General features: G+C 27.0%; 1 pseudogene; it reads left to right on the forward strand.

Annotated features, from left to right (window-relative positions):
• LOC136973779 (receptor-type tyrosine-protein phosphatase mu-like) overlaps window positions 1-11,967 on the forward strand; it is a 77,433-nt pseudogene extending 65,466 nt beyond the window's left edge.
• Window positions 11,968-13,229: the final 1,262 nt, after the last annotated feature.

Genomic DNA, 13,229 nt, shown 5'->3' on the forward strand with positions numbered 1-13,229 from the left:
TATTCATATATATTTATATAAACTAAATTATTATTATAATTTAATTAAGTTTATTATTAAGATCACTAAGAATTTTGAGATTTGGTTTTATGCATGAGAGCACTACATCTCTAAACCCTTCAAGTAAGCCTTACTATAGGGTCTGGAGCAGACAGATCTGGCCTTGCTGTGAAATAAAATCTAATCCTATTCAGAAAATAATAATAATACCAAAAATGACCAACAATTAATAGCTATAATAACAAAGTTTAATGTAAAATTTCAAGATTTCCTAGAAAATTTATTTAATAACTAGGATTTTCAAATCGATAAAAATAGTTGGGATTTTAGGATCTCATATTTCTGGGGAAAAAAAAACATTATTAGGAAATGACATTATAAACAAAATGATAGTTATCTTACTATTATCAAGTTTAAAATTTCTAACAGATTAGGATTAATGTATATTTACCAGTTTAATTTGAATAATAACCACCCTCAAATAGTAGCCATGGTTGTAATTTAAGAGTTTTTGAAAACAAATAAACATCGTACTAAACCCGATAACATTAAGCCAATACATCACCAACTGCCATAAATAATCGGGCTAACTTTTGGATATAAACGATTAAGAGATAGTGCCTAATGCCTACTTCAAGTGCCAAATTTATTTTTTAATCATTAATCGTTTATATCCAAAAGTTAGCCTGATTATTTAAGACAGTTGGCGATGTATTGGTTTTTGAAAAGTTTGGGAAATAATGTAAAATTAATAAATACCGTAAACTACAGTAGGTAGATATTGTATTTATTTAACAAACAAACTTTAATAGTATATGAAATATCATTGATCTAGATGACAAACTTTGTATTTCCAAATTATCTACTTTACAGGAGACGTCAAAACGGGTTTTTGAGAGAAATACTGCATTTGTGGCAATAAATTTTTACCATTCTAAAAACAAATGCACCTAAAACACAAGACTGTAACCATACAGAAGATGGTTACACCATTTTGATTGTGCTAGTACAATAATTGCAAATATGTGGAAATTTGGAAATATGAGGTTTGTGAACTAGGCTGACAATGTGTGAAATGTACAATATATACAGTAGGTGTATTTATTAATTATTTTCTTACTGATGTATAAAAGCTAACACTCATTATAAAGAAAAATACCAGTTGCCATTTCAAGTATAATTTGTTTTAAAAATTAAACTTGCATAAATAAATATTTAAATACTTTATTAGTAATGGACATGAAATGTGTTATGTGCAAAGAAATTAATAACTATCCTTGAATAGTAACTGCAGAGAAAATATGTACAGGTATACCTCGCCTTACGTTAGTAATTGGTTCCAGGAGAGGCAATGTAAGTCAAAAAACGACATAAGTCGAATTTACTTGTGTAGTTACTACGGTGGAAAACACCAATAATGAGCACTTAAAGACTGCTAAATAAGACGACAACACAGAAACACAGATGTTTTCATGTTTTGTGCTCTAGGATTCATGATGATTATATTAACATTTACTGTAAATGTACATATTTTAATATGATTTTATGTGCTTTTAACACTTTTCTAGTGATATTATGACTTCAATATTTGTGGCAGATGGATGTAAAGTCGAATAAAATGATTTAAACTTGATTTTTATTTTTCCATATACTTTTTTGACAAACGACGTATAATCGAGAACAATGTAACTTGAAACGACGTAGTTTAAAATAGTAGCTGTGGCTATTATTCAAATAAAACCAGTTTGTAATTTATTGATTAGTAAAGCAAATGCTCAACTTTTCAAAAAGCTAGAAAATATATCTTTTTTTTTTTTAATTAAATGAAAGGTTAGCTTTAATCCTTCATTTAATTTATTTTATTTAATTAAATTTTCATGTAATAAAACATATATTTTAGTTTCCTGGAAACTTGAATGCTTGTTTTAATTATCAATTTATCTATATTGAGCTATTACATTCTCAGAATCATTTATGTAATTTTGAGTATTTTTATTTTGAACATTTCATTTATGTAATTAGTTACCAATAGATGGCTAAATATTATAATTTCCAGAAAATACCAAATAATTGTGGAAGATGGTAGAAATAAGGAAGGAATCAATAAACAACACTTATTAGATTATTACAGTGCCACACTTGCTAAAATACCATACTACATTACTGCTGAATTAAATGCTAAGGATCTTCCAAAAGAAGATTATCACTATTTTGTAGTAGGAGATCAAAGGATGTATGGAAAATATAAAAATGTTCGTTTATCCCCGGGAGTGTTGTATAATATTCGAATTAGAACAATTAATGCCGTGAGTTTATTTTTACGTTTATTTAATTCAGGTAATTCTTTTTAAACAATAAAATTTTTTTATACTATTAGAAGATGCAGTCAGCTATCTCTGAAGCAAAACAGCATGTTATTGGTAAAAATTTTATTTTATATTATGCGAATAATTACCAAGTTTTAAACTTTTTATATGATCTAAATATACATGATATTTAAAAAATTAATTTGAATATTATTTTATACAAATTAAAGTTAGTTATTCAAGTGATGAGAAATTTGAAAAATCCATATTTGGATTACCCTTTTTACATTTTATCTTCATAATCCTTGGAATGTTAGTTCTGCTCATAGTTGTTATTTTTATTGTTGGATTGAAAGTTCATAAATATTGGTAAGTTTACTTTTAATTAATTAATTATAATAAATTTTTCATCTAGAATATTTTATCTGTGAAATTATTTTGGTTTAGAGTGGATTGAATTTCATTTTTTTTTTATCGTTGCTTTATATAAATTTTATTTTATGTTATGGTATAACAACAATAATTAATATTAATATATTATATATAGTAATGAATAAGGCAAACTTTATAGTTGAAACATTTGTTAGCTTTCTCCAGATGAAAATTTTCAATATATCAATATATTTTAATAACTCAGAATAGAGATGATTACATGTCTTAGAATTAATGTTAATTTATTAACATTAATTCTAAGACTTAATTTATTAACCACAACTCCAAACTGGTTGTATATGCAACAAATAACACAAAAACACCTAAGCAACTGTAAAAATACAGGTATCAATTCTCTGAATTGTACAAATATAATTCTACAAATGTAAGAAAATGCTTGTAGAATTAAATATTTTCTTGTTAGATTGCTGATGCTGGTTGCTTATGTGTTTTGTGTTATTTGTTTGTGAATTGTGAAAGTAGAGAACTGCACAAAGAGGAAATTGTTGATGTATAAAACAGAAAATAATATAAAAATTATTATACCTTCAATTCTGCTTCTTTTAGATTCAATAACAAAAAGTATTTTATATGAGCAAGATTTTTAAAAATCTTGCTCATATAAAATTGTGCATATATCTGGGCAATTTCTATTCATCTTTAAGCTGAGCTAGTATATTTGAACATATATATGTTTGATAATATTTATATGTTAATATATGATAATTAAATATATAAATGTTATTTAATGTGTATATATTCAAATTTGTAACTTCAAGATGAATAGAAATGACCCTGGATATGTGTACAATAGATGAAAATTTTGCAGAAAAAAATAGTTCTTTTGCTGTCAAATCTGAAGAATAAGTGAAATGATTACTTTATTTATTCATGTTTTTCTTATTAAGAGATACTTTTCTATTATGAAACATTTACACTAGACTCCCCTATAACACGGTAGATACGTTCCGTGTTATATAAATTCCATTTTGTACGAGTCACTTAAATACAAGAGCCAATCACAGCCCGGCACATGTGCAGTTTAGGGGCTATGGCTGTTTGAAAGGTTTTCTTTCCATAAAATTAATCGATTCTAGACTAATTTGACTCAAACATTTCCTAAACACATATAAATTTTTTGGGAATAATTCATATAAACTATGCTGTAAACAAAAAATTATAGGAATACTTACTGAGTGTGCACCATTCGAAGATGCCATTGCTTAAGCTTGTTTTTGTTGCGGAGTGGCTCATCGAACAGCGGACGCATTTCCTGATAAGTTATTCTTTCTGCGAAAAATTTGCTGAACTTTGGAGACATCATTAATAGAAATATACTTTTTATGGCCGTTGAATAATAAATGTTTTTTAGGAGGTCCACTGCACGCTTAAACTCAACGGTTTGTGCAATGTCCACTATTGGTCCAGATTTGACCAATCCTGTCGAGACACGAGTCGGCAATGACATTTTACCGTGTTATACGAGTCTTTTTTAGCGTGTTATACGAACATGATCGCAATTTTTTCGCTGTGTTATACGAATCCGTGTTATATGAACCCGTGTTATAGGGGAGTCTACTGTATATATTTATAATATGAATGCTATTTATCACAATGCAATTTTTTAATATTATTTTCTTAAATTTAAATGTGTGCATATATTATTAATACACATTATTTGAATCAATCTTCTCTGATATAATTTCCTTCCAAAATACTAACTGTTAATCAACTGAGTTTTTTAACACAATATTGATAAATTAAGTCATTTCATTCTTCAGCACATCTCATTGACTTCTTTATTTTTGTTGTTCTTTTTTCTATTCAAATTTGATTTGACTGTTTTAGATGAAATAATAATATTTCTATACAAGTCTAAATTTAAAACAATAGCAGTATGACTTATTTATTTACTTTTGATAGTCAAAATAAAAATAAGAAGAAGAATTGTTTTGCAATTCATGACCCACTTGTTTCGGATGCTGCCACATGGTCAGTAGCATATAAAGTTTCTGACTATGAAACAACTGACAGTCCTAATTTAAATTTTGAAAAAACTCCTTCTGTACACATGGCTAAAGGTATTTAGATTTTTATTAAGAAATTTAGAATATTTAATTCTCACAATCATATTTTGTTTATTTTGTGCATTTAAAGGATCTCTTTTAAAAACAAAGAAAATAAAAAAAGAAAACTACTCAGAAGATTTTAATGTTGATGATTTAGCTGATTACATTTATAACAAAAATATTCATCCATCAAAGAATTTTGCAGAAGAGTTTCAGGTAAATATTATTAAATTTTGTTATGAAATTTAATACCTTTATAAAATCTAATAGCTTTTCAGTAAAGTGCATTAAAAATTAAAAGTAAAAGAGAGAGATCTTAAAATTTAAAAGCTGTTGAATGGCATAATTCAAACAAAAATATAGTATTAAATTTTTCTTGATTATTCTTATAAATATTTTAATCATTTGAATTAAAAATAAATTCAAATTATTAAATTATGTTATTTATAAAAATACATTAGAAGCTGCTTAATTAATCACTTTGGAACTTATCTATATTGGTAATAATAACTGACTGATAACTTTAATCAGAGTAAGTAAATATGACAACAAGTAACAGAAATTTTAGTTCTAACATTAAAAAGATGTGAGACAAAGGCCAATCTCTGGTTGCTGCATATGAAGGCTTCTCAAAGAAAGTTATCTGAGATTTGGTAAAAACACAACAAAGAATTCATTTACATAAAGGTTCTCCTAAATTAATTATAATACAAATTTAAACAAATGTAGTGTATTTTTAGATAGGGAATTAGCTTTGGTTTTAAATCCCATTATTAAAGACAAAAGTATTGTATTTTCTTGGAATGACTGGCATGCTGGTTTAACCATGCTGCAAAAATAAATATATTCAATTCCAGAAAATCACTGTAAATTATCTTAACTTACCACCAATTAACATCTGCTTTGTGTGAAATTTGAGAGGAAGGTGTTATATGTTTTATTGTCTTGTAAACAAAAACTCTCTTCCTGATTTTAAGTCAGTTAAATTACAATGCTCATTTATTGTACTCCGAAGAATGTTTTCTTTAATGTTTATTTAACAACTAGTTTTGTTAGATCTGATTAATTTTATATTTTAGTTGCAGTTTAACCAGCATGCTGGTCATTCCACGAAAATACGGTATTACAAAATAATAGTTAACTAGAACCAATGAACAAGGTTTATTATAATTAAAGTGAATTTAATTAATTCTTTATTTCTTCATTTAGCTTCTTGTTTTGACTTGTACTAAAAATATTTCAGTTATCCAATAGTGCTTTTTTTTTTGTTAAACTTATCATAACTTTTGTATATTATAACAATCTTTTATTGTTTTTATTTCTTTTAATTGTCATGATAAGTTTGGCAAAAAAGCACTATTAGATAGCTGAAATAATATTTTAAATTTTTTATTTGTCCAATATACATTTTGACTTGTCTGGTCCTTTTTAATTGGATTTAATTTAAAACAATAATGGCAATCCCAAAGAGCAGATCTTATACTACAGTTAAACCTTAGGTGTATAATAATTTAGTTTAGAATTACAAATATAATGCAAAGATAAGTTACTTAAATTATCTTGTTATAATTCACAAGAAGGATTAAAGAACAATTATACTATATAGGCAGACCACTCAATCATATTACAATTCAGACAGGGCAGAAAACCTTGGAAAATAGTCCGTCCTTGTATAATCTTTTTGATTAAAATTGTTCTTTTTTTTCTACCCCACCTCATTCTTTCTGTATAGGGCAGGTTATAATTGTTTATCGTTTAAAATCCAATTGAAAAGGATCAGACAGCCCAATTAGATAAATAAAGAGTTAATTAAATTCACTGTGTGTTTAATAAGTCTGAGTCATTGGTTCTAGTTAACTGTTATTTTGTAAAATTAATTAAACAGACAAGAAGCTTTTTAATACACAAAAATAGTAGTTTAATAGTCAAAAGACTACCTACACTAACTGATATTTATATTCTAATAAAGATATATCAGATAAAGACAAAGCTAGAGTATATGTGATAAAATTATTCAAACAAGATAGATAGATACATTTAAATCTATCAAAAAACTTAATGCACATCTTTTGGTTTTTACAAGGCTTCATAAAGATTCCATCCTTACTTCATACTAAACATTATTTTATGTATATTTTTATTATAGTAATTTTATTTAAATTATATTATTTAGAAACTTCCAAAAGGACAATGTTCACAATGGTCAATAGCTAAAAAAACAGAAAATATTCCAAAAAACAGATTTGGAAATTTGTTACCTTGTAAGTAAGGCTAGTAACTTCATTTTATATTTTTTGTCAATTTAGAATAATAGTTAATCTACTGTAAATGTAAGAATATATAATAATTTGGTTTTAAACAGCTTATACAGTTTTTTAAATTATTTTTAATGTTTCTAGCTGAAGGAACAGAGTAAATATATAACACTAGCCTTTAAATTCAGCTATTTTATTCCAACTTCAAAACATTTCAAGGTCATCTTCAGTGCTTCAGTATGTAGAATAGATTTCTAAAAAGAATGTCAGCTTTTAATATTAATTTTTGGATTTTTATTGTATTTTCAAACATCACAATTTCCAGCAAAGGATAAATTTTTGAAGTTTACATTCAGAAAAGAATGTCTCTTTGGAGATAGTCTTGACTTTTTGAAAATTTAATTAATAGGTTGTTCAAAAACAGCAATATGAATGTTCTACTAATGAACAAAATGATTTTAAAAAACAAAACAAAAAATGTTCCTTCCATAAAATAAGACTTAGGATGGCAAACTTTTACTATCAAGCAGTTATTTCAAAAGAATATTTATTCATTCCTTTTTTTGATTTTGACTGAATATGATGAATTTTTCAGATGACAATAATAGAGTAATATTGCAAAGTATACCAGATGTCAGTTCATCAAATTATATCAATGCCAGTTACATTGATGTGAGTTTCTCCTGTTTTTTAAAGTAAATACTAAAACTACAATCACATTCTAAATTTATAATTTTTATATTTATTTCTAGGGATACAATCGAGTAAGAGAATACATAGCAACTCAAGGTAGACAGTATGTTTTGTTATAGTTTAAGCGTTAACATTATGCAATAATATATTATGTATACTGCTTACATCAGATAAATATTTCTTGATAAAATGGAATTAGGAAAGATTTTTATAAACACTATTAATTATTTTTCAGGTCCAAAAGAAAATACGATTTCAGATTTTTGGAGAATGGTTTGGCAAGAGAATTCTTCTGTTATTGTGATGGTTACAAGTTTAGTAGAAAATGGAAAGGTATTTCTTTCAACCTACTTAAAATCTACTGATATTAATTATATTATAAATTTTAATTTTCAAATTATATATTTTATTGATTATTTGCTACGTTCTAATCAGCACTGATAGTAAAACCCTAGTTGTCATACCCTTTTGTGCCATAATTCCCTGTCAATAAACTATACATTCTTTTGGTTGCTACCATTGAGTCCAAACGTGTTATTTCCCAATCCACTCACATCTCGTAAATACATTCCATTATTTATTAAAATATTTTTATAAATTTCACTTAAATTTGAAAAGTCATAAACATATTGGATATCACGTTTTGTATGTATTTAAAGTGATTTATAAACTCCTGTTTCCATTTTTCTATGTTATGCATTAGAAATTAAGATATCTTTTTTATATAATAGAACAAATGTGCCAAATACTGGCCAGACGATAGTATTTGTCATGATGATCTTGAAATTCTGTTAAGCCATACAGAATCTTGCATGGATTTCATTGTTCGCACCATACTTATTCGTAAAACAAGTGTAAGTGACATTTGTAAAATTAAATTTGTTCAAAACTAACTGACAAAATTTTTAGAGAGGAATTCTTAAAATATTATTGTTTATTTTAACAGATTGGAGAAACTAGAAGAGTTAAACATTATCAATTTTTAGACTGGCCGGATCACAAAGTGCCAACGAGTGCATCCTCGTTACTCATCTTAATAAGAAGAATGAGATCGGAAAATCCAAATGTAGAAAGTCCAATAATTGTACATTGCAGGTATTTTAACTTAAATAATTTGGTTTATATAATAGAACTATATAATATGCTTAAGACTAGACCGTTACACTTCTGTATAATTTAGTGCCGGAATAGGACGATCGGGTACCTTCATCGTTCTTGATGCATTGCTACAACAGACCGAAAGAGAGAAACAAATCAACATATTGAGTTTTGTGCACAAAATGAGAACTCAGAGAATTGACATGGTTCAAAATTTGGTAATTATATAATGATTTAGAAAATATGTCAGAATAATTAATGCACGTGACTTTCAATACAGATTATTTTTGTTCTTTACAGGAACAATACATATTCATACACGAAACAATACTCGAAGCAGTGCAGTTTGGAAACACTGCAGTTATGGCTGATGATCTTCCTCTTTATGTGAAAAATATTTGTTGTATAAAGGCAGATGAAAAAATATCAAAACTCGAAAGTCAGTTTCAGGTATAATTTCTTTACTTGTTTAATTCTTAATATTGTCATATATTCATTATTCAAATATCTTAAATTATGGTATAATGGCTGGCATTATCTGCAGAACCAAAATAAAAATATTGTAATTGGATAAAATTTTATCATTACTGGATATATAATGCAGTGTGCATTCATTTATATATATTTTAGCATATGAAATCTTAAGGATAGTTTCAAAATTACATGTGAATGGTCTTCCATTTCAAGAATATACATTCAGTATAACAAAAAGCCAACTTGTTAGCCAAACTTAAGTCTAAAGCATTATATTATCATTTGAACTATTGATCCAAAGTAGAGGTTCAAGTCCCATTCAGATTCATCTTTTCTTTCAGATTTATATATATATTCTTTATGATGTTAAATATAGAATAATAATAAGGTAAATTGTCTTTCACTCTGTGAGTGCTAAAAAGGCCTTTTTATCAAATCCTTGCTTAAGTTTGGCAAGACTAAGAATGAGACAGCTGTGTGATGAGGAATGGGGCCTGATAGATCCTCAAGAAACCATCCCAAAAAATTCCTGAGATTTTCAGAGTCAGATGCTCATCTAGATCTGATCATCCTCACATGACTAAAGATTATTATGGCAAGGGTTTTTAAGGTATGCTAGTGAAGTCTCAGCCTAAGTTTTTTGTTATATACCATGGCAAAAGATCAATTTGAGTTGTTGTCTGCTTCTTAAAAATATAAAAAAATAGAAATTTTTTTAATTTCTAGAGTTTTGAAGAGTTAAATAAAAGGTTATAAGTTTAAATATACAAAAAAATTATTAAAATGTTATATTTTTATTGAAAATTAAGTTAATTTTTATTTTTATTATTTGTTAATTTCATTTTAAAATTTATTTACATATAATTTTTTCTTATTAGGTTTTATCAAAAATTAAGAAGAGAATTGAAGTTAATGATTGTTCTGAAGCATTGTCAGAATTAAATATTTTTAAAAATAGAGATGTAATGATTGTTCCAGGTAATTTCTCATTTATACTAATATTTTATATTTTTTGAATTTTATAATTTTTTTCATCATTAGAAAACCAGAACAATGTAAAATTAAAATCATTCAATTCAACTGAAGATGGAAATAATTACATTAATGCAATTACTGTAGATGTGAGTTTTTATTTATTTATCATTAGAATGTACTGTACATATAAATTTATAATTTAAAGACAAAGTATTTATGTAAACTTATTTCTTTATAATTCCTAACTTGAAAATTTCTACAACAAAAAATAATCAAATTGTAACATACAGAGACATTTGAAGATGTTTCAAAAGGCTAAAAGAATATAGAAACTAGAATTTTAATGAATTCAAATTATAAACCTAAAAATGGCTTGTAAGGTATTGATGGATTCACAAGTGTTTGATTATTTCTTTGGCTTTTCTAATGAAAAGCCAAAATTTCATTTTAAATAAATATTTTCAGGAATTATAAGTGAAACTGAATGTGTTGATTTTTTGCATATTAAAATGATCATAAATTTTGGTTCATTTATATTTACATAAATTTTATGTTTTTTATCTTAGGGTTATAAGCATAAGGATGCATTTCTTGTAACACAAATGCCTCTTCCTCACACTATTATAGATTTCTGGAAGATGATATACGATTATAATTCACCTCTCATTGTGATGTTGAATGATGGTAAAAGAACAGATGATCCGGTAAGATTCTTTGCCTTAAAAGAAAATTAAGCAGAAATTCTTTTCATGTCATTTATTCCAAATTTAGTCTATTGGACAATACTGGCCAACTGAAGGTTTAGCAAGATATCATTTTTACGAAGTTCAAGTCGTGACTTTTGAGGATCATGGCACTGTTATTGTGCGAACCATTAAACTTATTAATACTAAGAATGTGAGTTAATATTGTAAAATTGAATTCTCACATATCTAAATAATTTAACATAATTTTATATTAATCAGTCCAGAGAATCTCCTCGTCGAGTTGTTCAGCTGCAATTTAAGGAATGGCCACACAGATCAGATTCTTCCAAATTCTGCCTCCATGCTGGCATTACTGAACCAAGTTGACCGCTGGTATCGTGGAACAACTGGTGGCCCAATCACCGTTCACTGCCTGTAAGTGTCTGGGTTGTCTTTTGATATCTTGTAAACATTCTAATAGGTATGTATATTTTTAGGAATGGAGCTGAAAGATGTGGTCTATTTTGCATTACTAGTTATATTTGTGATCAGTTGAAAACGGAACACGCACTCGATGTTTTTAATACTGTAAAAAAGTTACGAGCTAATCGACCCGAATTCATTACTTCTCTGGTATATAATTAATAAAATAATCTTACTTGTTAGATTTTAATATTTTAATAAAAATAACTTTACTGATTTTTAATTTTATTTACAGGAACAATACAAATTTTGCTATGAGATTGCACTAGAGCTCATAGATTCATATCTGTTACACAGATTAAATTAAAATTTTATTTGAAAATGTTTATACAGATTAAGAGCACATAATGGTACAATTTGTTAGAAGCGTCTTTTATTACTTTTCCTTTGTAGAGTGATATGATACTGTGAACAGAGTGATAATGTTTAGCAAATCAGAGGAGGGACAGTTGTAATTTATCAGCAAAATTTAATAAATTTATATTATTTGCACAAATTTTTATTTTTATTTGACTTTTTTAATTAAACTACAAAATATCTCTAGCTTCTAATATCGAATACCATACAAAAATTATTTCATATTGTTGTATTGAAACAAAATGGAAGAAATGCAAAGAATTACACAAACAAATCATCAAAGTTTGAATTAAATTTTATTTGACTGCTTCTTCAACTGTAGAATAAAGTCAGAATGAAAGATTGATTGTCAATATACCATATTTTACGGACTATAAGACGCTATGGACTATAAGATGCACCTGAATTTTGGAGGCAATTTTTCGAAGAAAAAAGTCCGTCTTATAGTCCGTAAAATACAGTACATGTTTAAGAAAGTTGTCAAAAAAAACCCAAACAGATTTTAAAATTTAATTTACAGTTTTCTAGAAAAGGGAGCATTAACATTTTTTTCTAGAATTAAAATAAAATGAAGATTTTGAAAAAGACAAATTTATTGAAACATGTTAGATCAAAACAAGTCTTGTAAAAAGAAAATTAACATTTTTTTCAAACTATGTTAAATAAAAGTTAACACAAAGAACATTCATTAAATTTCAGAATGCACATATAGGACTTTGTTAACACAATAAAATCTTTTTTGACAACAATATTTTTTTCCAACAATAATGAAGTTTGTATACTTGTCTGTTCTGTCATAGACAAGTCACCATCTCTAACATTAATAATCGAAAAAATCCTTGTTTAGTACATCACAAATAACTTAGATAACTACCATTGAGGCAGTAAGAATTCTACACAACTGTTGGATTACCTACACAACCTTCAGATTGATGACTACGCATATATCACTGTATGTGATTTCAAATTGTTGTATCCATCAATCAAAATGGAACCATGTTTCTGTATACTCTGTAACTTTCTTCTTAATTGCACAGGCAACAAAGGCAACTTTCATGCAGATATATTAGAGTTGACCAACTTATCTTGCGATTCCAAGTTGAAGAGATGGCTTACCAGCAGTGCAGAAAAGTGCCTCCAGGAAGCCCTCTTTCAGGCACACTTTGTAAGTTAATTATCCGACAACTGGATAATCGGGTCCTTCCAACCTATAAACATGACATCATCCTGTATTCCAGATATAGTGACAACCTACTAATAATTTGGCATTGTAAATCAAAATGCACTCACACACTCTTCTACTATCAAAGAATCAAATGCACTCACACACTCTTCTACTATCAAAGAAAGAACTCTAGAATTGTGGTACTGTATATTATCCAGCTAGCTATCCAGTATGGT

The sequence above is a fragment of the Centruroides vittatus genome, unplaced genomic scaffold (assembly GCF_030686945.1).
Source record: "Centruroides vittatus isolate TY-2023 unplaced genomic scaffold, ASM3068694v2 contig_329, whole genome shotgun sequence".
Taxonomy (NCBI): Eukaryota; Metazoa; Arthropoda; class Arachnida; order Scorpiones; family Buthidae; genus Centruroides; species Centruroides vittatus.